Here is a 25,409-nt window from a genome sequence, read left to right on the forward strand (position 1 = left end):
CTACTTCATTTATCCCAGAAACTGCATTCTGCAGTAGGTATATGATATTACTTTCTACATTACTTCTTGGGAAAATTATAAACAAGTTCAACCTCAAGAACGGTTAAGAATATTTGCTTCTGCGGTTGAATGCTGAACAATCTATCTTCTTTCATTCACAAAAGAGAATAAATATATAATCTTTATGTTTACAAATATAGCTAGCTCCTTACTGGGAGAAGAAGAAAAAAAGGAACACAACGGTAGGAACACGGGAAGCAGTGGGCCGTGGTGAAAGAAAGCATGTTGATGCAGATTCCTACACCTAGTTCTGGCCAGTTCTTCCTGCAAAAGTAGAACTGTGTATGAACTTGATCCTCCATTGTTCACAAAATGTATGTCATACATGAAGCACTGATCTCATATTTGGTTATTTACTGCATATAGTAAAGAATACCATAGGCATTAGTGACATGGTTAATTTCTACCCTTTATTCCTGATGTTATTGTGACTTATTCACTTTTTGTCTTTAATTCATTTTTATAATAACAGACATCATGTTGTCAAACATCTGCTGCCTGAGTCTAAATTTCACTATTATATATGTAGCTTTTTCACCATTAGTATTAGTATTCATTGTTAATATTATCATAAATTAATCTCCAAATAGAAGTCCAGCATAGTGCTTAGCACTTTGCATGTGCCGCATAATTTTATCTTTCTGTATTTTTATTACATTTACTATATTCATTTTATTGTGAAATAAACACAGTTTTAGCCAAGTTACATGCAAGACAATGACAGTAAGGTAGAGGGACTTGAACTCAGATTCTTTCCTATGATGTGTCATTTACTCCTGTAATTCTCACTTAATTGTAAAGATTTTTGAAAATATATTCTACTATATATATGGTAGACTATATCTAAGTTTCACACAAACCTATACAAACACACATACACTGTGAGATGCTAAAGTTTAGTGAGTGTTTACAAAAATATAATGGAATGCACATTGCCAAAAATGATCACATAAGTTCACAAAGTCATAGGGAATATTTTGAGGAGGATTAATAGCAATGCATCTTTATGATACCTTTTTTATTTAAATAGCCACTGAATTGTTGATCACTCTTCATCTGTCAACCTTTTACAACCATTTCTGTTACATAAAAATTTTAGGGCTTGTTCCCATTCACCTTATTCACTAGATCTGTCACTGTGTGATTCCTTGGTGTTCTCCAAAATCAAAACGACCATGAAAAACAAATATTTTTCATTGACTCAGGATGTAAAGGCAGGCAGAACATTATAACTAAAGGCATACACAAATATTCCAGAACTGCTTCAGAAAACTGTAGAAATGATGGTATGGATGTATTTCAATTGAGTGAGAGTACTTAAGAGGGATTAATGGCAAAGTGTCAATTGAAATAAATTTTTAGGGGCTGGGGATTTAGCTTAGTGGCATAAGCGCCTTCCTTGTAAGTGTGCGGTTGTGAGTTTGATCCCTGGTACTGATAAAAACAAAAAGACAAAAAAAATAATAAATTTTTAAAAATTTAAATGATCACTGTATATTTCGATCACAACAAAATATATGTGTGTATGAAAATGTGTATATATATATAAATAAATACACATCCTTATATATCTATGTATTTAACTGAAAGAGAAGTCAACTACTAAAAGGATAGTATACACATGTCATCAATTCTTGATACTAATAAATTTCTGGAAGCTAATGACCACTATTTTGAGCATCTCTTTTAATTACAGAAGCCAATGGTTATATATACTTATATCATATATCTCAATACATTTAATATTAAAAGATTTATAAACATTTTTATTTTCTTTGTGTACATACTTTTCGATCACCTCCCTCAAATCAGCATCTGTACTCATTTATGGATACCAGTTTGAATGAAAAAAATAACTTTTTAGAATTTTAATAAAGTAATTTGCATGTCTCTTGTTGACACATAAAAATTGTATTTGCTTTAATTGATTTAAATAGCATTCATTTTAATTTTTAATTTTTTATATTTATTTGCTGTTCATATTCAGTGACAAAAAATAGAAGTCTACTTAGTCTACTCTAAATACATAATGGTAATTCTTATATAACATTCTTATATAACAGTGCAATTTCAGAGGTAAACATTTTAATCATTATTTAATACTTTTCTAGACATTTGTTACATTTTATTTAACATGTTTTTCCAGTTGATATAAGTTAAATTTCAGAGAAACAAAGAAAAATAGTCATATTTCTTGGAATTGATAAATTTTGTTTCTATTATTTGTGAATTAATAGGTTATTTGATTATAAAGTGGTAAGCGATCTTTTGAAAACAATAATTTAAATTAATTTGGTATGTTTAACAGGCCAATGAATGGAGTAGTATAATAGAGTCCTCCAATCATTAAAGACATAAATGTGTTGGTAGGAGTGATAGCTAATCCATCCTAGATTAAAATTTTGCATATGGGAAAATAGACATTCTTTCATAATAAATGTTATATTACATTTTTCTTACTATTTGAAATATTTATGTATCTCTCATTTTACATTAGTAAAAATACAAAACCACTTTGCACATACTTCCTTTATGTAAGGATGGGTGAGAGAGATTCTGTTTATAAAAGTGGAATTCAAATTGTAGCTATATTTCTTCTCTTAATTTGATCTGGGAATAATTAAAGATGTAGTTGATAAAAGCTCTAGCACACCTAACTGAAAATGATGCCTCTTTATTAGATTTCCATCTTCTTGGGTATGTACCTAATTTGATAAGCTTGTTTGTTTATTTGCTTATTTTAGATTGACACATTTGAATGGTTTTCAGGTAGAAAAATCATTAAAAGGAAAACAAACTAAAAATAAATAACTAAAAGGAAAATAAAAAGCAGAATCTGCAGAACAAGAATATTTCCTCTGTACATTCATAAAAGCCAATTAAAGTAGTGTCATTAAACTTTAGCGATCAAAATTAAAAATATAAGACAAATCAGGTCTTGGCAGTCATGTTAGGAAGTTATGTGAAGGTTCACATGCGGCTGGCATTGGAAACAGTAAGTCATAGCATTCTCCTGTTTATAATTTAATATTTTGGTAGATATAAGCGGGAGGTATTTGCATTTCCTGAGAGAATATTTTGTTGTTTTTTTGACTATGAAAAATGTAAACATCTCCTATATAATTTAGTGAAATAAAAGATCAAAGAATATTTATCTAAATTCATGGTTAATGTTAATTTAGATGAATGTCTTATAAACCACAGAGTATACAACAAAATTTAAATCAAAGAATGAGGATAAATATCAATTCTTGAAAACCGACATTAAATCTGAAATTCTTCCATGAATGTTGCTATTATGGTTGTTAATCTGCATATATCAAGTTTAACAATATATTTCAGGAAAATGCAGTTGAGATAAAATTGAGTTTTACCAAATAGGGACACTCATTTCTGAAGTTTTACGGCCAGAAAGATGTTTAATGATGCCAAGTCACTTCCTAGAAGAGGAGCTTTTATTTGGAAGTGTGATAGAAATTACTTTTTTCAAAAAGGGACTGGACAGTAACTTTGTTCCTGTTTTTTTCATACAGCGGTCATCATGTGCAAAGACTCCAAAGGAGTGCTTATTGAAGGAGCAGAGATGCTATTTGCAAAGCAAAAACCAACAGAAAGCTCTTCACAAAACGTAAAGCTTCTAGCATTTGTGACATTCACATGGTACGTTTCACATGATCTCAGCTCTTAATATGAATAGCAGTATTGACTAAAATAGCTAATACTATAGAGTGAAGCCCTATGAAGCAAGCAATTTTGTTGAACACAGACATGGAAGCAATTACAAAACTTAAGTCGTAAAAGGAAACAATTCAATTTAACTACAAAAATATCAATATAGCAACTAAAAACTGGTGGTATTTATGGATCTTGGCATAAAGAATGTACAGGTATGATATGGATGTCTCATTATAGAATATTAGCACTTTCAATTTCAATAATTTATATTACTTCCTCAAAATTGTATGTTTTTATTTCAAGTTCTGTACAATTGCCTACAGGAAGTTGCTCTGGAGAATACAATTGAGAAAGTAAAACTCAACCAGTCGGCTGCTGCTGGAGAGAAGGTGGAGAAACTCACATTGCTGGAGATATTAGTAAGAAAACATTAGTTTTTTAGATATTTTGATATAAGATTTTCGTATCTGGAATTGATATTAAGAACTAATGAGGCTAGCAATATTTACATGTTAAGATGCTCAGTATAATTTTCATTTATGACAAAACAATGAGGATGTTATTTCTATGTGTCAACTTGACTGGGTCATAGGCTGCTGGAACATTTGGTTAAACGTTATTCTGGGTGTATATAAGGGTAAATCTGGATAAGAATCACATTAGAATAGGTAGACAGAATACAGCAGAATATGCTTTGCAATGTGAGTAGGCCTCAACCAATCGTTGAAAGCCTAAAAGAAGTGCAAACATGTACACTCACATACGTGTGCTGGTGCATGCACCCCCCCACACACACATGCACACACACTGTTAGGGAGAATTAGCTCTTCCTCCCTGATTATATGAGGCACGGCATATTGAACTTTGCTACTTCTGGACTTGAGCTCTGGGTGGAATTTGAATTCATAGCCCTGGTTCTCCAAGTTCTCAAGCCTTTGGGGTTGAACTGGAATGGTTTTCCTCTCTTATGTTGCTGGATTTTTGACTGAACATGTGAACACTCTCAACCTCTTTAATCATGTGAGCCAATTCCTTATGATAAATGTGTGTGTGTGTGTGTGTGTGTGTGTGTGTGTGTGTGTGTGAGTGTGTCTGTCTGTCTGTCTTTTTATCTGTTTGTCTGTCCAGGTAATTGCTAAAATTTTATATTGCTCAGCACAAATTCTTTCAGAAAATTTAGCATTAAACTTTGCCCTTCAGACATTTCATATAATATAATGTTTTCTCTTCAAAACTGCAATACTTATGATTTTTCACACAATACACTTTGCTTTAAATGAAATATTCTTTATATTATTTTATAAATTATATCCAAGGATAAATTAGCTTGGTAAATTTGATTGTAAACAGATTGAAATGAAAAGATTGTTACAAGTTTGTCATAACCTACTAAACAGTGTGGCCTGAATATACATTCCATTGAACTCAGACAGCAACTACATCTTCTAACTAAATTCTGGAGAACTACATCACATGTGTTTCTGATAACCAATGATGGAAGTGACCATGTATCAGCTCTAGGGCTGCACTTAAGGCAGATTTCACTTCTGTTGTCCTGAAATATATCTGCCATGCTGTGAAGCAGCCAAATGCAGGTATTCACCAGGCAGATGGCTAAGGTTATCTCCAAGGCATCCCTCCCACATTCCTTCTCGAAGCCAGAACCATCTTTTCAGCAATGGAGTGAGTTATATTCAAGCTGATCCTCCATTTTCTGAGAAGCCTACCTACCTACATAAGTCACACCGAGCAAGGGTGAATTCCTAACACTTTAAATTGCAAAATCACATTCTGAGCAAGGAAGAGATGATTGTTTTCATACAAACATGATGATTCTAAAGTGTGGAACAGACATGCTGTGAGGCTATTATGACTCTCCAGACATCCAATTGGAAATTTCATGCCTTAGAAATGACATAAAATATATCAGATACATTACCATGTGTTACTTTCAAGTGACTCAGTTTCACATTAAAATGGGTGAAAGTGTAAAAGTCTGATATTTCAACCCCAACTCTGGGATGCAGAGGCAGGAGGATCACAAGTTCATAGATGGTCTGAGCAATTTAGAAACTTAGTGAGACCCTATCTTAAAGTAAAATATGATAAAAAAAAAAAGGTCGTGGGTGAAATTCAGTGCAAAGGCCCTAGGTCTAATCTCCAGTTTGGCCAAATGTTTACAAATATTTTGATGACATATATTCACATACTTGTGATTTTGGAAGTTTTAGGGAAAAAAATAAAGTGATGTCTGTATCTGCTAAAGCTCAAAATTGATTACACCTGGAGAAATGAGAAAAGCCCTGTTCCAAAACAGAGAGCCTGAGGCAAGTCACGTGAACAAGCTGCTTCGGAAAACATCAAGCCCTGGGAAAAGTCTAGAAATGAGTTGCTAGGCAAAGAGAGGGTCATGTGACACCAGCCTTACAAATGTATAAATGAACCCTGTGTTGTGGTTGAGCAGTTATTTTCTTCCCAGCCAAAGAGACTGCTCCACCTGAGCCCAGCTTTCTGTGTCTTGTCTTTATTTGTTCTCCTTCTCACCACCCTTCTCAGTCCTCACTCCAGGAAGTTTGAGCACTTTGCTGGTTGTGGCACAATTTGAAAAAGAAAACAAAGGTGGTGGTGGCGCCAAAATGATACCAAGTTTTGAGGAACAGGCAGTACCTGACAGGTGATTGCCTGTGATTTACAGGTGATTGTTGTTATTCAGGAGTTAAATAAGTGTTACATTCGTTAATGTGTAAGTGGCATGAAGTTTTAAGAATACACCCAGCTATTTTTTTCTGAATTTCTTAAACAGAACTCTGTTCATCCTATGTATACGGTGGAAAAGAAAAAGAAGAAAAATAACAGTGAGATAGTAAAAGTACCATGAACACAAATTTGAGAAGGCTGTTATAAATTGTTCTAGAAAAGCTTTTGAAACAGAAGATAAATATGTAATTTTGTGGAAAATGTTTATGTTAGAAGTATAAGTATTCTAAAAATCAGGTGTATGACATTACATTGTGATGTGACCTGTATTGAATGTGACATGAATATCAACTTTAAAAGTAAAACTGGAACAAAAAGAAAAATGGATTATATGTAGAATTCATTTCCCATTAACGGATTTTGAATTATTAAAAGTTTTAAATTATGATATCAAGACTATGATGTTTGTACACTATTTTCTTCAGGACTTTAGATATGTTAGTGTCTCTGTTACTGTTATGGTTTGGGTCTATACACATACCAAAGCCTTATGCAGTCATGGTGGAGAGTCTTCTTCAGAGCTAGTTAAATCTGGAGTTTGTCACTGATTCATTGTGTGATGCTTGATTAAGGGTGCTGGGTTTGAGGCTGAGTGATGGCTGATTCATTCCACTTATTGGCTCTGCACCGCCCTAATCCCAGCATCTGGGTAAAGTCAAAGTGGCAGAAAGAGCATGTTTTCCATGTTTTGCTCCTTTTTTTTTTTTTTTTTTTTTTTTTTTTTTTTTTTTTTTTTTTGTCTTTTTCCCTTTTTATTGGTACCGGGGATCGAACTCACGACTGCCTGCTTGCAAGGCAGGCACTTATGCCGCTAAGCTAAATCCTCAGCCCCATGTTTTGCTCTTTTTGCCGTAAACTGTTGCCCTTCTGCCAGGAGTCAATCCACCATGGAGCCAGATGAATATGGACTGAAATCTCTGCAAACCATGAGCTAAATAAACCTTTCCTCCCTTTAACTTTGGGCATTGGGTATTTTTTCCCAGGAATGAGAGAAAAGTATCTAAGACAATCACTTTCTCATTGCTGGAACAAAATACCCAACACTCATAATTTATTTGGGAGAAGTTTATTTGGGTTCTCAGTTTTAGAGTTTTAGTCTATAGTGTTTTGACATCAGAACAGCATGGTGGAAGGGTTAACACTAGAAGAAAGCTGATCAAAGGATGAGGCCAGGAAGCAGAGTGTGAAGGGAAGAACTTTTCTGGATGTGGTGGGAGTGGCCTACTTCTTTTGACCAAAACCCTTATCCTAAAAGTACATTCATCTCTGAACCCATAATCCAGTGGCACTGCAAAAACCATGCCACTGAAAAGATGAAGTTTTGGTGGCACATTTTGAAAGTCCACACAACCATTTCATCCTTTGCTCCCAAAAGACTGATGGGCCTCTCTTTATGCAAAAGATATTTATGCAGTCTCTAAGAGTTGCCATAATCCTAATAATTTCAACACTGATGAAAAGTTCAAATCCAGTCTTTTTTGAGACTGAAGGCAGATCTTTAATTGTGAGCCCATGTGAAAATGAAAAAAAAGAAACTAAATATTGCCAATAAAAAATAGCATGGCATACATATTCCCACTCCACTAAGCAGAAATGGAAACATAGAAAGGAATGGTACCAAAGCAAGAGCAAAATTAAGAAGGGCAAACATTAAATCTTGTAGCTCCATGTCTACCATGGAATATAATAACTGTGTCAAGATGTGAACTTCTAACAGTTTGGATGGCCTTTCCCACAGCACTGCCACTTGCACCCGACACGGCAGGCATCTCTGTGGGGTGGGTTTGCTAACTGCCTATAGTTGCCCTCAGCCAACATTTCATGACCCTGACTTCTCCAAATTTCTGCATTTTCAGCTGCACTCTGGTTGTCTCACACACCGCATTCTCAGAGGCACTCTGGCTGGCCTTCGAGGCCTTCTTTTGAAATCGGGTGGAAACGTTGTTCATGACCTCACCACTCTTGCATATTTCATGCACATAAAATCAATATTACATGATGGCAAAGTCTGAGGCCAGCTCAAACAGTTGCTTGGCCCCCTTTGATCATAACTCCAAAGGCATCTGAGTGTCAATATGACTGAGTATTGTAAACTTAATCCAAAGAAAACAGTCCCTCAGGTAGCATTTCAGGGGTTCACTGGAATTTGCTTCTCGAATAAAGTTTTATTTTTATGTATTGGAGTCTATGAAGCTCAGGGTCTTGTTGATTTCTGAGTTGCCTTTAAGCTAGCATTCCTATTGTTCTGATGCAAAACATTGGTTTGTTTTTAATGCTAAACTTTTTAGAACTCAAGCGCTGTCTACTTGGACCTTGCAAGCACTGCATTTCTGGGGAAGGTGAACATTTTCCAAAAGGGCTTTTTTATCTTAATTTACATTTTAAGCCTGGCTAAAAGTGGCCAGTCGTATTTATACAACAACTGGAATGTTAACTTGACTTAAAATTTTCTCTGTTAAATTTAGTCTACTGTACTTAGTCTGTCTTTCTCAAATTCTCAGGACATGAGCAAAATGTAGAGAAATTTTCTAGCAGAGAATGATACACGTGATCTGGAGTATAACTGCCAGTGGAGACTTTGTTTATAACTAGAACCTCCTGAGCCTGGTCTTTTCTATCTGTGTGCCTGTCACAATTCTGGTTTGCTAAACTCCTAAAAGATTTTCCTCAGTAGGATGGGATTGCAGATTTCTAGAGTTTCACTAACTGACATCTCCATAACTTTCCAAACTCCTCCTGTAGCTCAGTTTCAAAGGCTTTAAAACTACATGGTCAGGTAGTGTGATGGTTTGTATCCAGATTTCTACCAAAGTTGTAGGTGATCATAGGTGTGACTTTTGGGAAGTGATTGGATCATGAGGAAATAACATTCACAAGGATGAGTACACTGATGAGTTTATAGCTAAATGTGGTGCTGGGAGGTAAAGCCTGCTTGGAGGAGGTGGGTCACTGGGACCATGGTAAGAAAAAGATCTATATCCTTCTTTCTTCTTATCATCTGTCTGCTTCCTGTCTGTCATGCCATGAGCTATGCTCTCCTGCCATGCCATTTGCCTATGCCACCCTGCCTTGGAGCCAATCACTTTTGAATTGCAGCCTCTACAAATCATGAGCCAAAATGTCCCATTTCTCCTTATAGTTGTGAGTTCTTGCAAAGAGAAATAAAGAGGTGCCATGATATGGCAAACTTCACTGAAATTGTGTGGATTCCTGAAATCAATTAAATCAGTAACATTTTATTGAGGGAGGAACTTTACATAATAGCAAAGAAAGAAGTAATTTGTAAGAAAGAGCCAAGGTTGATCTTTGTGTTTATGTATGGACTTTTAAATTACCAATTGTAACATATTGTGGAAAAATTTAGCAGAACTTTGAAGATAAGTCAAGATGTGGTTCCAAAATGATTCATAAAAGTTGTTTGAATGTGGCTAGAGAGGAAACATATGTGCCTTGTTCAACCTATGTATACACATTTGTGTAGATATTTCTTTATGTGTGTATGCCTATTACAGGGAATGTCCAGTGTAAATACACTGAAGAAAGTCTCTCTTCATCATTGTTACTATTGTGTTAGAGTCTTTTATCTGTAAGCAATTGTAAATTTACATAGACTGCGATTACAAGGTGACTGTATTTGAGAAAATATGGTTTAACAATGCACTGAATAATCGGAATTTTTCTCAAAATTATATTGGTGCATATTCAGTTAAGATTAATGGTCTCCAAAATGTGGTGCGAAAGTTTTCTTCAAGTTGTGTTCAAAACATCTTTTCAAAATAACTTATTGATATATGAAAAAAAATAAAACTTTTTCTTTCTATTCCAAAATGATGATGAAATTTTGTTGATAATAGAGTAAAATGTATTTCATTTATTCTCATGAAAATATGACTGGGTTTATTCCTGTATAATGCTTACGTATGCGATAGAGCATGAAACTTTCACATGGCAAAATAAAGTTTGAGAAACATTTAATTTACAGTGGATTTGACTGAACAGGGCCATGAAAAGGATAAATAAGACTATATTCTTAATACTTTGTAATGGATGAAAACAGCATTATTTCTGTGTAACTCTAGTTCAAGAATTTAAGAAGTATCTACCTATTGATATTAACCTTTGTTCTTTATTGGTGATATTTTCCAGATAACTGGCAGTGGCACTGCCAGCTGTAGCAGTCAATTTAAAAGGATACATAAGTCTGCTGCTTATCTGATGAACACACACTGATGAATTATTTCCTTTCCCATGAAAGACACATGTTGCACCCTGGAAAGTTTTTGAAGGAGACACATTAATTAGTTCAACCTGGCCTGAAACTCACTTTGTAATTCAATTAGCAGCAATCCTCCTTCCTTGACCTCTAGAGTGTTGAGATTTCAGGCATGTGCCACCAAGCCTAGCTCTTTATTTTCATATTGTCATGGGAAATTATAACTTCCAACACATAATACCTAACATCATAGAATCAAACTCACATAAGAAATTTTAAAGAAATTCCCCATAAATGAATCATTTTCTATTATAAAACTCTTGTTTCATTAGATTAGACAAAGCCAAAACAATATATTCTGTATGTTGTTTATTTGTTTGGAAGAAGGAACTACTTCATGTATAATGTAAAGTCCTGAAAAGTAAAAGATGCCAATTTAGATATTTATGGACACGTGTGTTAGTTACTTTTATCATTTCTGAGTCAAATATCAACACCCAAAGTTAAAGGAGGAAAGGTTTATTTAGCTCACAGTTTGTAGAGGTTTCAGTCCATAGTAACACACGGCAGAGAGGCATCAAAAAGGACGGGAAGTTCATATTGGGCAGAAGGTAGCTAAGCAAATGCATGTAAAGCGTGACCACAGTTCTTTATATGTCATTATGGTATCCAGGTTACTTCAGTCAGGTGACTTAGGGCATTCACACCCTAATTCCTAATGTCTCAGATCCTAATATTGCTCCATGAATCAATTCTATGATCAAACACTTTAGATCCAGCCACCTCTGAAAAAGCTCCACCTGCGACTATGTAAGATTTTGGGGGAACATCTAGATACAAGCCACATCAAATGTTTGTAAAATATTTTTTTAGAATGAGTGTTGTTTTTTTTTTTTTTTTTTTGGTACACCACCACATATTTCTAATAGTTCTGGAATATATTACAACTTTGAATTTCATTTCTTATTAAGTAACAGTATTGTCTGTTAGAAAGCAATACTGGAATCTTGATTATACTTTGAAATTATATTGCATAACCTCTTTAGATAAAGATAAATTTAAACAAATTAAACTTCGTTTCATAAGTTCTATGCCTATATTTACTAAAACAGAGTATGCCTTATTTCCTTACATTTAAAAAATAAAATGTTAGTTTCTACTGGAGGAATGGTTGCAGTAATAGATGTTTCTACTTAATGTTTTAGAGAATATTTTCATGACAATGAATATAACATTGTGTCCAAAAGCAATCGGCCTTTATCATCTTCTCTTCACCTGCACCATATGAGTAATATGCTTGTTAAAAAGAACAGAGAAAAATTAAAGTAGTGAAAGAAAATATTTTCCTTAGTGTTCTTTATGTCCATTTTGCAATATTCTCATACTGATGTTGAGGACTTAAATATATGAGAATAAAATCACATATCTCTTCCCTCTATTTAATCAAGGTTTGCAAAGAAATAGATTTAATATAAAACACATAATTTATAGGATTATTTTATGATATTCACCTAAAAGTCAAATACAGAAGAATTCTGGAGATGTATCCATGAGTTAGAGCATCAAAGTAACTAGCTGAGGGTCTGGATCCCACAATGACATTTTCCATGAGTCCAGCTGAAGACCTGCAGCCCACAACGATTTCTCATGAAAGTCTGCATCAAAGATCTGCACTAGGAAGGCCCACAGGTCAGTGGCGGGAGCTCGAATGTCTGCACCAACAGGGTATAAGATCTGTGCCACCAGGTGAGGGATCTGTACAGGATCAAATTAAAGACCACAAGTCTCCCTAAATGAACTATAGTCATCCTCAGTGATAGAACTCATGCTCCTCTAATAATGAGAACATGATGAGTTCGTATCAGGGATAACAGTGTGAAAAGCTTCTCCAGGAGAATCAACAGCACTGTTTTCTCCTCCAGTTTGCTTTTTATGTTGTTGGCAACAATCCTCAGTAAGCCTTCCATTCTCAGGACCACAATGATTCTCTTCAACTGGGTATTTCACATTGTTCATTAGTTAACCCTCCACACCATCCTCTTATTTACTAAGTTTCCCTCTAAAAATTACTTTTTTAAAGAAAAAATAAAAAGTATTATCCTAAAATAACTAGCTGTAAATTGACCCCAAAATAGAAAATTATTTGGAGGTAAAGATATACACGATAAGACCGGGGATTAGGCTCAGCAGCAAAAGCACTTGCCTGGCAAGTGTGAGGTCATGAGTTCGATCCCCAGTACACAAAAAAAGCAATAAAAGATGTACAAGATAAAATAAATATTATCTACCTAAACATCATTGATAAACTCACTGAATAGCTGTGAACTGACATTAAAGTCATGGAACATACTACAAATGATTTGATTTCAGAACATTTATAGAACTGGTAAAATAGCAAACAACAAAAACACTAGCATATGTCTGTGTGATAGAATTGTTTTAAATATAGAGATATCATCAATTAGTGTAATCTTTTAAGCTCTACTCCACCCTAAAAAATGCTACTAGCTTCTTCAGGGAAAGGAAATGCTTTATCTTCTTGACAGAACAAATTGACTGGAAAATTATATAACCCCTTCTGCATATGCTTTTTCTAAATTTATTTGGAATTTTACACCATAATACAGTGTCTCCAAGACCCATGTGGAGGCAGATGCAATCTATGCATGGTAAGTATACTACAATGCATGTAAAAGATATTAATTTTATTCCTTGGTTGTATATAGAAGTAAAACTTGGGCAATAAATCACAATACCGCTTCCTAATTCAAATTACTTTACATACAAAAGACTTAAACTATTCAACATATTTCCATATGCACAAGAATTTTTCAGCATCAAGTGAAATTCCCAGGTGAAATTTTTTAGGAAGGTATTTGTGATGATCAATGAACCTAGCGTGAATTAGGTCTGCTTATGAAGAACAGGAAGATTCTTATGACATCTTATAGCTTGTATCAATTTTAGCACTAAAACATATTCATCTGCACAAACCATAATGCACATCATTGTCGTAAGACTGTGTAGCCAACCATAGTGTTATCCATCTCTCGATAATAGTGTTCTGTAGGATATTGTTGCAAAAGCTGGGTAACGTCAAACTATACAGTCTGGCGCTATCTAACATGGTGAACTTTTTTTGTTACATGCAATTATTTTTTTAGACTTGGCAAAAACATTTATGTCATACAATTAAAAAAAAGGAAAAGTAATACAAAAAACTTTCAAAAAAATTCTATCAAGTATTTTGTGAACTTTATAAAACATCTTAATGTATATATTTACATTTATAACTCATTCTCAGTAAATAAATGGGATTCTTAGTTATTTTAATAAACATAATATTTAGAGTGGAAATATAAGAAGCAATTTGAGGTTAAGGAAATATTTTGTTAAATTACAAAAAAAAAATCACCATATGTTTCAAAAAGGAAAATTAAAGATGATATTGGAATATAGTGAAGGACAATGGAATCTTGATGTATAAACTCAGTTGGTTCACAAGATCTTATTTTAACTCAAGTTGCTTGTGAATCAAGACTATTTCTTCCCATAAGAAATAACAGAAATGCCCATAATGTGTTCTACAACACTCAAAGCCTCCTTTCCTAAATTTTTCATAATAAAAAGGGTTACATTAAGTGCATAATTTACCAGAAATGCCAATAATTTTCCAAGTGTATTCACTAAGAATACACTAAGAATACTAGTTTACCTGAAACAAAAATTTCATGCTGTATTTACCACTCAAGTTGATGTGTTCGGCTTGCAGGAAGGGAGACAGGAAAAGTGGTTATGATTGGAAGAAGAGCCGCCTTCTGTAAAAACACCAAGAACCTGGCTCTCTGGTGTACTTTGTTTCCTTGGGAGAATCTGCAGCCCATGGAATCTGCTTTAAGCTCACTGGACCCCAACCTTTTCAGAACTAAAAACTGATCTATGGTTGTCTGATTTTGTCTTTTATTTAACAATGTTGTTTTCAATTTTGATTGCTTTCTTTATGTTCTCTTCCTTCTTTAGCTACTTTTCTTGCTTTTTTGAGGGGTCATTTTGATAGCAGTAATCACAGCCATTATATAAAGCACTGACAGACATCACATCCACAAATACAAATATCTAGGCTCAACCTGATGCTTGCCAACACTTACATATGCTTTGCAGGCTTTATGGACCTTTCTTTACAACCCCACAACTGGCCAGCATTTGGGTCATAACTGAAGACTTTATAAGTTAAACCTAAAATTTCAATTGTAACCCAAGTTTTTCGTATGTGAGGATGGTCGTAACTCGAATATCTGCTAGTTATTTTTTTTTAGAGGCATGATTCATGGATAGCCAGCTGTTGTATAGAGTATTCATTATATAAGCTGAATTTCATTTTAAAAAAGGATCATAATCATAGAAAGTGATACTTCATATAAATTATCACCCTCAAAGTGCCAATTATGAGCCCAAAATTACTAGCTTAATCTAAATATATTTTCTGGAAACTAAGATTAGATTTTGATGGTCTTTTTCAAATATTTTATTCCCAATACAAGAAAAAATATTTTTCCATCATTTCTTTCCTACTTAAAATTTAGTTTTGTCCTAATAAAGAGCTATCTATATCTTCCTCCAAATACTTAAGGTCTGCTTCAGGCTTTATGATTAACTAAATCTTTTATGGTACAAATCATTGTTGAGAGTGACTTGCTGTACTCTCCATCTGAACACTGTAGATCTTACTGATTCTCACTAAAGATTTCATACCTCACTGGAGGACACAGTATGGACATATCAACAGGAAGGTCTTTGTGAGGTTTGAACCTCACATCATATAACCTGGGATTTATCATATAGGATAATATATAAAGTATCTGAATGTGTTCCAAGCATGGGCTCTGTTTGAAAAAACACAATGAATCATAATTAACTTCTGAAAATTTTGGCTCCTATGGAATAAATGTAAAAAAAAAAAGAAATGAAATCTATATTTGCAATGACTTTTGTTGACTAGATCACAGGGAAATCGGGCAGCCAATAAGAGGTAGGAAGTGTGCTTCTTTAATTTCTACTTCATTTAAACAAAGGGAAAAATATTTTGGAAAAGTAGTTTTTAGTTTCTTGAACGACGTAACAGTTTGTCCCAACATCAGCTGAGCAGCTCTGGCTGTGATTGTTTTCCCTGAGTGTTGCCTCACCCAGCAGATTTTTGTTTGCATGAGATACTGTCCTACATTTTTATTGATATATATATATCAGTTAGCTTTTATATACTTTTAAAAATTTAGAATGCTTTATTCACCTTTGATCTTTGTTTCTAGTGAAATCTAATTTTAAAAGTTCCGGTTAAATTATTTTACTAATTCATGTTTATTTGTTAAAAACTGTAATTTTGTGTTATACTGTATAAAAATGCTTAATGTAAGTACAGTAGGAATAATTTTTATATTTCTCCAGAACTCAGAGATATTCTACCAATACAAAATGAACACATTTGAGACACTGAGATTGAGTAGGAAGGAAGGATCAAGAGACTCAAAAGAAAAAAGTGAAAATGTGAGAAATGTTAGTCTGTGTTATGAAATAGAAGGACAAGAAGGACACCTCCATATTGTAAACTACTCATCAGACAGAAATGACAGAACATGAATGAAGAAATAAAACTCAAAAAATCAAATAATTGTCAATAATTTTCATAATTCAATGGGTGGTGTTGACTGAGTTGCCCAACATCTAAAAAATAACCTGTAATCATAAAAAGGGTAAAATATGTTATTATAAACTATTTATTGGACAAAAATATGGACTATTTTATTATTTATTCATAAAAAGTAGGTTCAAAAATCATTTGCAATTTAGATTAAGTTTCACGAACCAAATAATTGACACATACTGGATAGCAAAATACCAGGACATTCATCATCAATGTCTTCCCCATTACTTTTAATGAGTGAACAGTTTATTGAAATCATATCACCGACAGAAAAAGAAAAGGCCAATATGACAGTGTAAATTGTGTTCTTCAAAGAAAGACAGTATGGCAAAAATAGTTCAGAAAGAGACTGGGTACTACTATCCGACTATAAAGTTGAATTGTTTAATGAATGTTAAAATAAATGGAGAAGAGTTATTGAATATATTTTATAACAGTTGTTTTTAGATTTCCTATTACATTGTCTTATAAAAACTAATCAAAATACTCAATTTATGACCATCTTGTATTTAAATAGTTGGACTGAGATAAATTCTTAGGAAAAATAACACTCTTAGCAGCAATGTCTTAACTTTGACTACTATAATAAGGTACCGTATAACAGTGATTTCAGGATCTAGATGGCAGGATAATGTTTGGTTAGAGCTTTTTTGGTGGGCTGTAAGGGCTTATCCTTGTGCGTGCAGGTGGAGAGAGAAGAGGTCTTTTTTCTCTGTTCCTTTTCATATGAAACAAAGAATGTGCCACCTTGCTTTGGACCCAATCAATTATGGACTGAGCCCTCCACAAACTGTGAGCTAAATCAACCTTTCACTCTTTAACTTTAGGTGTCATGTCTTTTGTCTCAACAAGGAGAAAAATGTGACTAAGACACCAAGTAAAATGACTCAAGCTAATTTTATGTATCTGTAATCTGGTATTTCAAGAATATCATCATTTATAGAATAAACATCTTTAATATTTTTACACTTCACATATCACAAGATAGAAACTCTTTAACTTATCATCATCATCTCAAAGTGACATTAAGAATGAGAAATATATTGTTTATTTCTCAAGCAAATAGCCTTAGCTGTTCAAAAATATTGCAGAGAAAGGTTACGAAATCATATATAAAGTAGACACATGACTAAATCAAAATCTGTCCAACTCCAGCACAATATTAAAATGCATGTTTCTAAATTCATATGGATTTTTAAAACTGAAGTTTATTCAGTGTGGTTCATAAAAATGAATTCCTCTTATTTAGGCCTCCATTCACTCACACTCTATAACTGATTTAGAGCTTTAGGCAACTCTTTGACTTGAAAAACATTATCCATCAAATCCTTTTCAAATCAAATGACTAGGGTGAATTTTACCAACTTGTTATGCCCTCTCTCCATTTTAATCCACCTCCATTTCTATACTTACAGGATGTTTGTTCAGCAAGCCTGGTTTTCTCTGATCATCAGCCCAATTATTTACACATCATTTATGTTTTAATAGCTTAAAGCATAAGAATTTAAAGAATAATGGGGTCCAATACAGGTTAGTAAATATTCTCTTATTAGAAATGTTCACTCAAAATAAATTAACTCTCCATTGGCCGAAACTTAAGTGAGTATGGTGAATTTTTAAAATTCCTAGAGGTGACCACTTACTACTGACAGCTATGTCATAATGGGAAAATGAAGCCTAGTGAAGCAAGAAGAAATTCTTAGGAAAAACAACAGCAGAGATACTCTGTAACAAATAATATGGTGAGAGTAAACTAATAATCTTTACTGTTATTTCTACATATTCCAACATGAAAGAAACCCATTCAACTTTTATAACAACTAGACTCATATCTCTCAGCAAAGAAAATGGATCAGAGGCCTAAATATTGGCATAGTAATGCTCAGTCTTCTGGAATATAAGTAGGTAAATCTCTTGAAGACGGGCCTAGGCAAGAATATTCCCAACAGAACTTTAATTGTACAAGAGGTTTAATAATAAATAAACAAGATTCTGTCAAATTAAAGAAACTTGTGCACAGTAAACCATGTAAAGAGGTAACCTATAGAGTGGGACAAGTTATTGCAGCTACTCCTCAGACGGTGGACTAGAATATAGAATACAGATAGTAGAACACAGAAACAAAGATATAGAAAGAACTCAAAATTGGACATCCCAAAAATGAAAGATACAATTAAAAATGGGCAACTGAAATCACTAGACATTTCTCAGATAAAGTAAAATGGCAAACACATAAATTTTTAAAAAGTCTTACGTCTCTGGATATTAAGGAAATACCAACTCAAAGAGCAGTGCAATTCCATCTTCCTCCAGAAAGGATCGCTATCATGAAAAAATCAAATAATAAGAAATGTGAATGAAATTGCATGGATAAAGAAATGCTGCAATGTATTGGTGGGAATATAAATTAGCACAACCACTATGAAAATCAGTATGAAGCTTCTTCAAAATACTGAAAATAAGAATTTTATTAGACCTAACTAGTCTCCTTCTAGGTATAGTGTCCTCCTGAGCGAGTGAAAGACATGTTACAGTGGTTCATGCATGCCTACACTCCAGCAGCATAAGTCACCATGGCTAAATGATGGTGGTGACCTGTTTGTCCATCAACACATGAAGGCATAAAGCAAATGTGATATTTATGTGTAATGCAGTATCGCTCTGCTACCAAGGGTAACCTGGAGTCATTTTAGGAAAATGGATGTAACTCAAGAACATTATATTAAGTTAAATAAATGAGAAACACAAGCTTAAATATTTCATAACTTATTTTATATGGAAACTTAAAATATAAGTAAACTAAAGAGCACAGTGAAAGAGAACAAGAAGCATGGAGACAGAAGTTTCGTAAGTGGGGAAGGAAATCACGAGGGGAGAGGGGAGAAGAGAGGGACTGGAAGGGGATAGAGGAAATTAAGGAGCAGTATGAACACATATCAAGTCAGCACAATGAATGCAACATCGCATACTGGAAACATATACAGATAAGATGAAAAATACATATATAACATAAACAAAAATTCCCAAGAATTGACAAATCATGGTTTCTTTTTGTGGCTCAATAGAAATTGTGAGTTTCAAAATTGCAGTTCCAAAAATATCTTTGGGTTTAATGTAAGGGAGATTACATAAATCACTACAGAAATTCATTTTACTAATATAGATTTATTGCCTCCATTTTTATTATAAATCACTTTGCACAGTGAGAAGGTTTGTGACAGATAGAGGTTTTAAATTTTAGCAATGTAATTAAGATTCAGAAGTGATCTTAGTTTTTCATGATCTTTTAATAGCTTGTAAAGAAGTCAAACAAAAATGAATGTTCCTCTTAGTTGTATTAGATAGAACACCATCCTTACACACTTAAAATGTCAGGCAAGTCATCCAAACTACTCACACTACATGAAGCTTCCCTGCAAAGTGGTAGTTCAGTGTTACTAAGTGACAGTAAAAGTCTCATGTAATTAGAAAAATAACTGTCAAGGAAGTGCAGTTTATTATTTTAATTTAGTCATGTAATTTTTTACAAAGAATAAAAATTTAAAATATTCTAAGTAATAAAAACAGACAGTATTCATTGAAATCTATAAATATTCCTAAATTAGTATTATATTTCCACAGGCAAAACTCGAGAAAACTGTGTGTGTGCATGTGTGTGTCTGTGTGTGTGTGTGTGTAGAGAGGACAATGAATTATAGAGATAGGAGGATGAAGATTACAAAGTTAAAAATTGCTCAGAGAAATATATATGTTGTTACAAATGATAAATGAAACTGCTAATTGGAAAAATATTTAAGGGTGATGTAATTCTAAATCATATTGTTGAAGATATTTGAATGCAGTATTTCTACAAGTTCACTAACTTTGTAAGTGATTATTAAGTAATCATAATTATTCCAGCAAACAAAATATAAAGACACAGATATATATGTACAATAATATATATAATATAAAATATATTATGTATATATATATATATATATATATATATATATATATGAATAACATATAAGAACAATAAACACTCATCTACACATAAATTCACTCTCATGGTTTTACCCCCTGGAAATTATTTTTCTTCAACATTAATATGAAAACATCTCATTAGTTTAAAAACTAATATATTCTGGGAAATTTCTTTTAATTTCAACATTTGTCAGCTTAAGAAGGCAGTTTTCTTTCATTCACAAATGAAAATCATTCTGTTAAAAAAAGAAAATCTTCCATTACTTATGGATTGCAGTTTGAAAAGTTCGGTTATAAACTAGAGTATTGTCATTTTAATATTGTAAATTTATATTTGCCAATTTCAAATTTGGATAAACATTATTTCAGTAAAATATTCACAATGGACTTTGCAATGATTAAGTGATCTTAGAAATTACAATTTGTGTACCTTTGATATTTATTTTAAATAGCATAGTTTATTTTTCATAATGGAAATTACAGATCTGTGGAACAGTTTAACATTACATATGGACATGTGATTATCAATTAGGTCAAAGAAAAATTTGTTTCATTTTACACCCTATTTCTGGAGTCTCATACGAACAGATTTTGCAAAACTTTATGTAGTTGATTGGAAAGTTCAGAAATAATAAATATCAAATATCCAATATGATATTACTGAAGATTTATGTGTTCTCCATATTTATGGGTAAAATTTTCTCCGGGAAAATCAGTCCCATGATAATGTGACTTTCTATTTGTTCCTGCCACTGAACATAAATTTTTCACTGAAACCTTTTAATTTTCTAAACTTGACATGCTATACTTTAAAATAATGCCCATTAATATAAATGAATATTTTATTACTGAAATAATTTTAATCATTCAACATGAAAAGGTTTATTGCTAAAATTATTTTAATTACACAATATCTGCACTCAGTATCATAATGTTAAAAATATATTTGACTGACAAAAATATTTTATATCACAAAAGAAATTGTGAATTACTGTCATATTTTTGGAACACATTTTTCATGGGCAATGGATAAATCAACATGTAGAAGTCTATACCCATTTTAATACTCTTACTATAAAATATTTTAATTACATCAATAATGTTATACACAAATATTCATGACTACTTTTAATGGATTTTATGAAAGACACAAAAATAGAAATTAACTTAGTATTGCATCATTCCAACAAATTGACAAGAAAGTTATACTGATACACAAGTTTACATCATACACTTTTTTCATGTTACATATATCAGAGGTTTATAAATGAAAACAAAAATACTGAAAGAACAAACAGCCAAGCACAAAGAAATAAGAAGTCAGTGGGAATAAGTGAAAACTCTTGAAGTAACAAAATAATGCAAAATATAACAATGACCACATATGTGTAATCTTTTAGAACAACTAGAGCAATTTAAGAATTAAAATAATATTCGGAGCTGCTCATACACTGTCAAAATGTCATCTCGTACCTCTCTTTTTTTACAATAACAATTAGACTTTTTGGGTTTTATTACTCCCTTGGTTCTTATTACTTATTTTGAAGAGAATAAAACCAAACATGACAAAGCAAAACAGTCAGAACTGAAGGGTGGGCATAGTACATGATGCAAAAATAGAATACCAAGTGATTAAAAGTGGTTACCATTTGTGCCTCTTGCTATTTTTAAATTGAGTTGCCTATATCATCAGTTATAATAGAATTGATCAAAACAGTACAGAACAAGACCAATAAAACCTACACTGGAGATCTTACAGGACTTCAAAAAAAGGATAATAGTCAAACCAGAATGGGCATCATAGTATATCTTATTGCCTTCAAAGTGGTTGCCTATATCCTCAAACTAGATACTATCAAACAAAATAGAATATAGAATAAGCAGACAGAACAAGATGGGGAGAGCAATATTGGGGTTCAAATCAGGTTTATAGGAAAACAAAATGTTACTGTAATATGTCCTGCTATTTTTTAATTTAGTTTTCCCTTAATTAAAAAATGAAAGAAAATATATTAATTTTTTAAAAAGGGGGAAGATTGAGATAAGAGAGGACATTGTAACAGAACAACGCAGGTCAGAACCAAACAGTTCAAGCGTCACTGTGTTTCACCACCAGATAATCTAACATAACAGTAGTGGCCATGGTGCCTCTTTCCTTGAATTATTTGAGTGTAACTTCGTATGCTATAACATCAAGCATATCAAGACAGTGTGAAGCCATTCAAGAGAATGCAAGAATTGCAGGCTATTTAGAACCAGCTAACAGAAAACAAACAACGGTTTCTATGTTATCTCTTTGCCTATAAAGAATTTTGTTTATACTATTGCATATAGTGAAATATAGTAAGATATGTCATGCTAAAACCAGTGGAAACAGATGTACCACAGCTTGATGGTACTTCAAAACAAGATGATATTAAATCAGCACTAGCTTTTATGTTGTGTAGTTTTCTTCAAAATAGCTATTCATAATATCATAGATACTAAAATTACAACCCAGGTTAAAACCAATGCAATTAATGAGTGAAAACATTATATGGCTTCAAGCCAATATGATTGGGAATCATGATTACCACATAATTTTATGTATTCTTATCATTTCTTACACTAGGTAAACTATTCAGTATTTATTCATGTGAGTTTGATTTATTTCACTTATGAGTATGGTCTCAAGCTGCGTCCATTTATTTATAAATGTCTCAATGTGATCATTCTTTATAGCTGAGTAGTACTCCATTGTATAAAAATACCACAACTTTTTTATCCATTCTTCAGTTGATGGACACTTGGGTTGTTTCCAAGATCTGGCTATTACAAATTGTGCTGCTATAAACATGGATGCACATATATCACTGTGGTATGATGCTTTCAGTTCTTCTGGGAATATGCCTAGAAGTTGTAAAGCTGGGTCATATGGGGCTTCCAGTCCTAGTTTTCTGAGAAATCTCCAGACTGACCTCCACAATGGTTGCACCAGTCTACATTCACACCAACAGTGCAGGAGAGTTCCTTTTTCCCCACAGCCTCTCCAGCATTTGTAGGTGGTGGTTTTCTTGATCCTGGCCATTCTTTCAGGAGTGTAATGAAATCTCAGTGTGGTTTTAATTTGCATTTCTCTAATGACTAATGATGATGAACATTTTTTCATATATTTATTTGCCATTTGTATTTCTTCATCTGAGAACTGTTTATTCATCTCAGATGCCCACTTTTGGATTGGGTATTTGAATTTTGGGGGTCTGATTTTTTTTTAATTCTTTATATCTTTTAGACAGAAGTCCTTCTTCTGAGGGGCAGTTCACTAAGATTTTTTCTCAGTTTGTGGGTTTTCTTTTCACTATGCTGGAGATTTCTTTTGACGTGCAGAAACTTTTTAATAAGTGGTGATCCCAGTTATTGACTGTGGGAAGTATTTCCCGTGCGGTTTGAGTCCTATTCATGAATTCTCTACCTCCTCCTATGTCTTCAAGGTTTTTACCCAATTTGTCTTCCAATCGATTTAGTGTTTCTGTTTTAATATTTAGATCTTTGATTCATTTAGATTTTATTTTAGTACATGGTGATAGACTTGGGTCTAGTTTTAGTTTTCAGCATATGGACAGCCAGTTTTTCCAACACCATTTATTAAAGAGACTGTCGTTCTCCCAGAGAACATGCTTGGCCCCTTTATCAAAGATAAGGTAGTTGAGTGTGTTTGTAGTTGTGGTTGTATCTTCTAATCTATTTCACTGATCTCCAGCTCTGTTTTGGTTCCAGTACCATGTTGATTTTACTACAGTTGCTTTGTAGTATAACTTCAAGTCAGGGATTGTGATACCTCCTGCCTTGCCTTTGCTGCTTAGAACTGTCCTTGCTATTCTAGGTCCCTTCTCGCTCCAGATGAATTTTAGGAGTGATTTCTCAAGTTCTATGAGATATGTTGATAGTATTTTTATCGGAATTGCATTGAATCTGTATAAAAGTTTTGGGAGAATGGCCATTTTCACAATATTTATTCTTCTTATCCATGAGCAAGGGATATCTTTCCATTTTATGAGATCATCTTCAATTTCATTTTTCAGTGTATTATAATTTTTCCTGTACAGGTCTTTCACTTCTTTTGTAACAGTAATTCCTAAATATTTCATATTTTTGTTGCTGGTGTGAAAGGTGTGGCTTCTCATTTCTCTCTCTGTGATCTTGTTGTTAGTGTATAGGAATGCTATTGATTTTTGAGTATTGATTTTATTTCCAGCTACATTACTAAATTTATTTATTATATCTAGCAGTCATCCAATGGAATTTTGGGGATCTTCTATATAGAGTATCATGTCATCTGCAAATAATGATAGCTTAACTTCTTTTCCTATCTTTACACCTTTTATTTCTCTCTCTTGTCTAATTGCTCTGGCTAGTATTTCCAGTACTATATTAAGTAGGAGCAGTGATAAGGGACATCCTTGTCTTGTGCCTGATTTTAAAGTAAAGATCTTCAGTTTTTGGCCATTTAGTATGATACTGGCTGTTGGTTAGTCATAGACGGCCTTTATTATATTGAGGTAAAGACAATCTATTCCAATTTTCTACAAGGTTCTTATCATAAATGAATGTTGAACCTTATCAAAAGCTTTTTCTGCATCTATAGAAATGATCATGTGGTTCTTACATTTGGCGCTATTGATATGGTGTATTACATTTATTGATTTACATATATTGAACCATCCCTGTATGCCTGGGATGAATCCCCCTTGGTCATGGTGTATGATCTTCTTGATGATTTGCTGCATCTTATTTGCCAATATTTTATTGAGGATTTTTGCATCTGTGTTCATTAGGGAGATTGGTCTGTAGTTCTCTTTTTCAGTTAGGTCCTTCTCAGGTTTTAGTACTAGAGTAATATTTGCTTCTAGGAACAATTTAGGAAGGATTTCTTCCCTTTTAATTTCATTGAAGAGTTTGAGTAGTGTTAGCATTAGGTCTTCTTTGTATTTCTTGTAGAATTCTGCAGTGAATCCATCTGTGCCTGGGCTCTTCTTTGTTGGTAAGGATTTAAATATGTTT

This window comes from Cavia porcellus, unplaced genomic scaffold (assembly GCF_034190915.1).
Source record: "Cavia porcellus strain 051 isolate PalLab524CR breed Dunkin Hartley unplaced genomic scaffold, mCavPor4.1 scaffold_22, whole genome shotgun sequence".
Classification (NCBI taxonomy): Eukaryota; Metazoa; Chordata; class Mammalia; order Rodentia; family Caviidae; genus Cavia; species Cavia porcellus.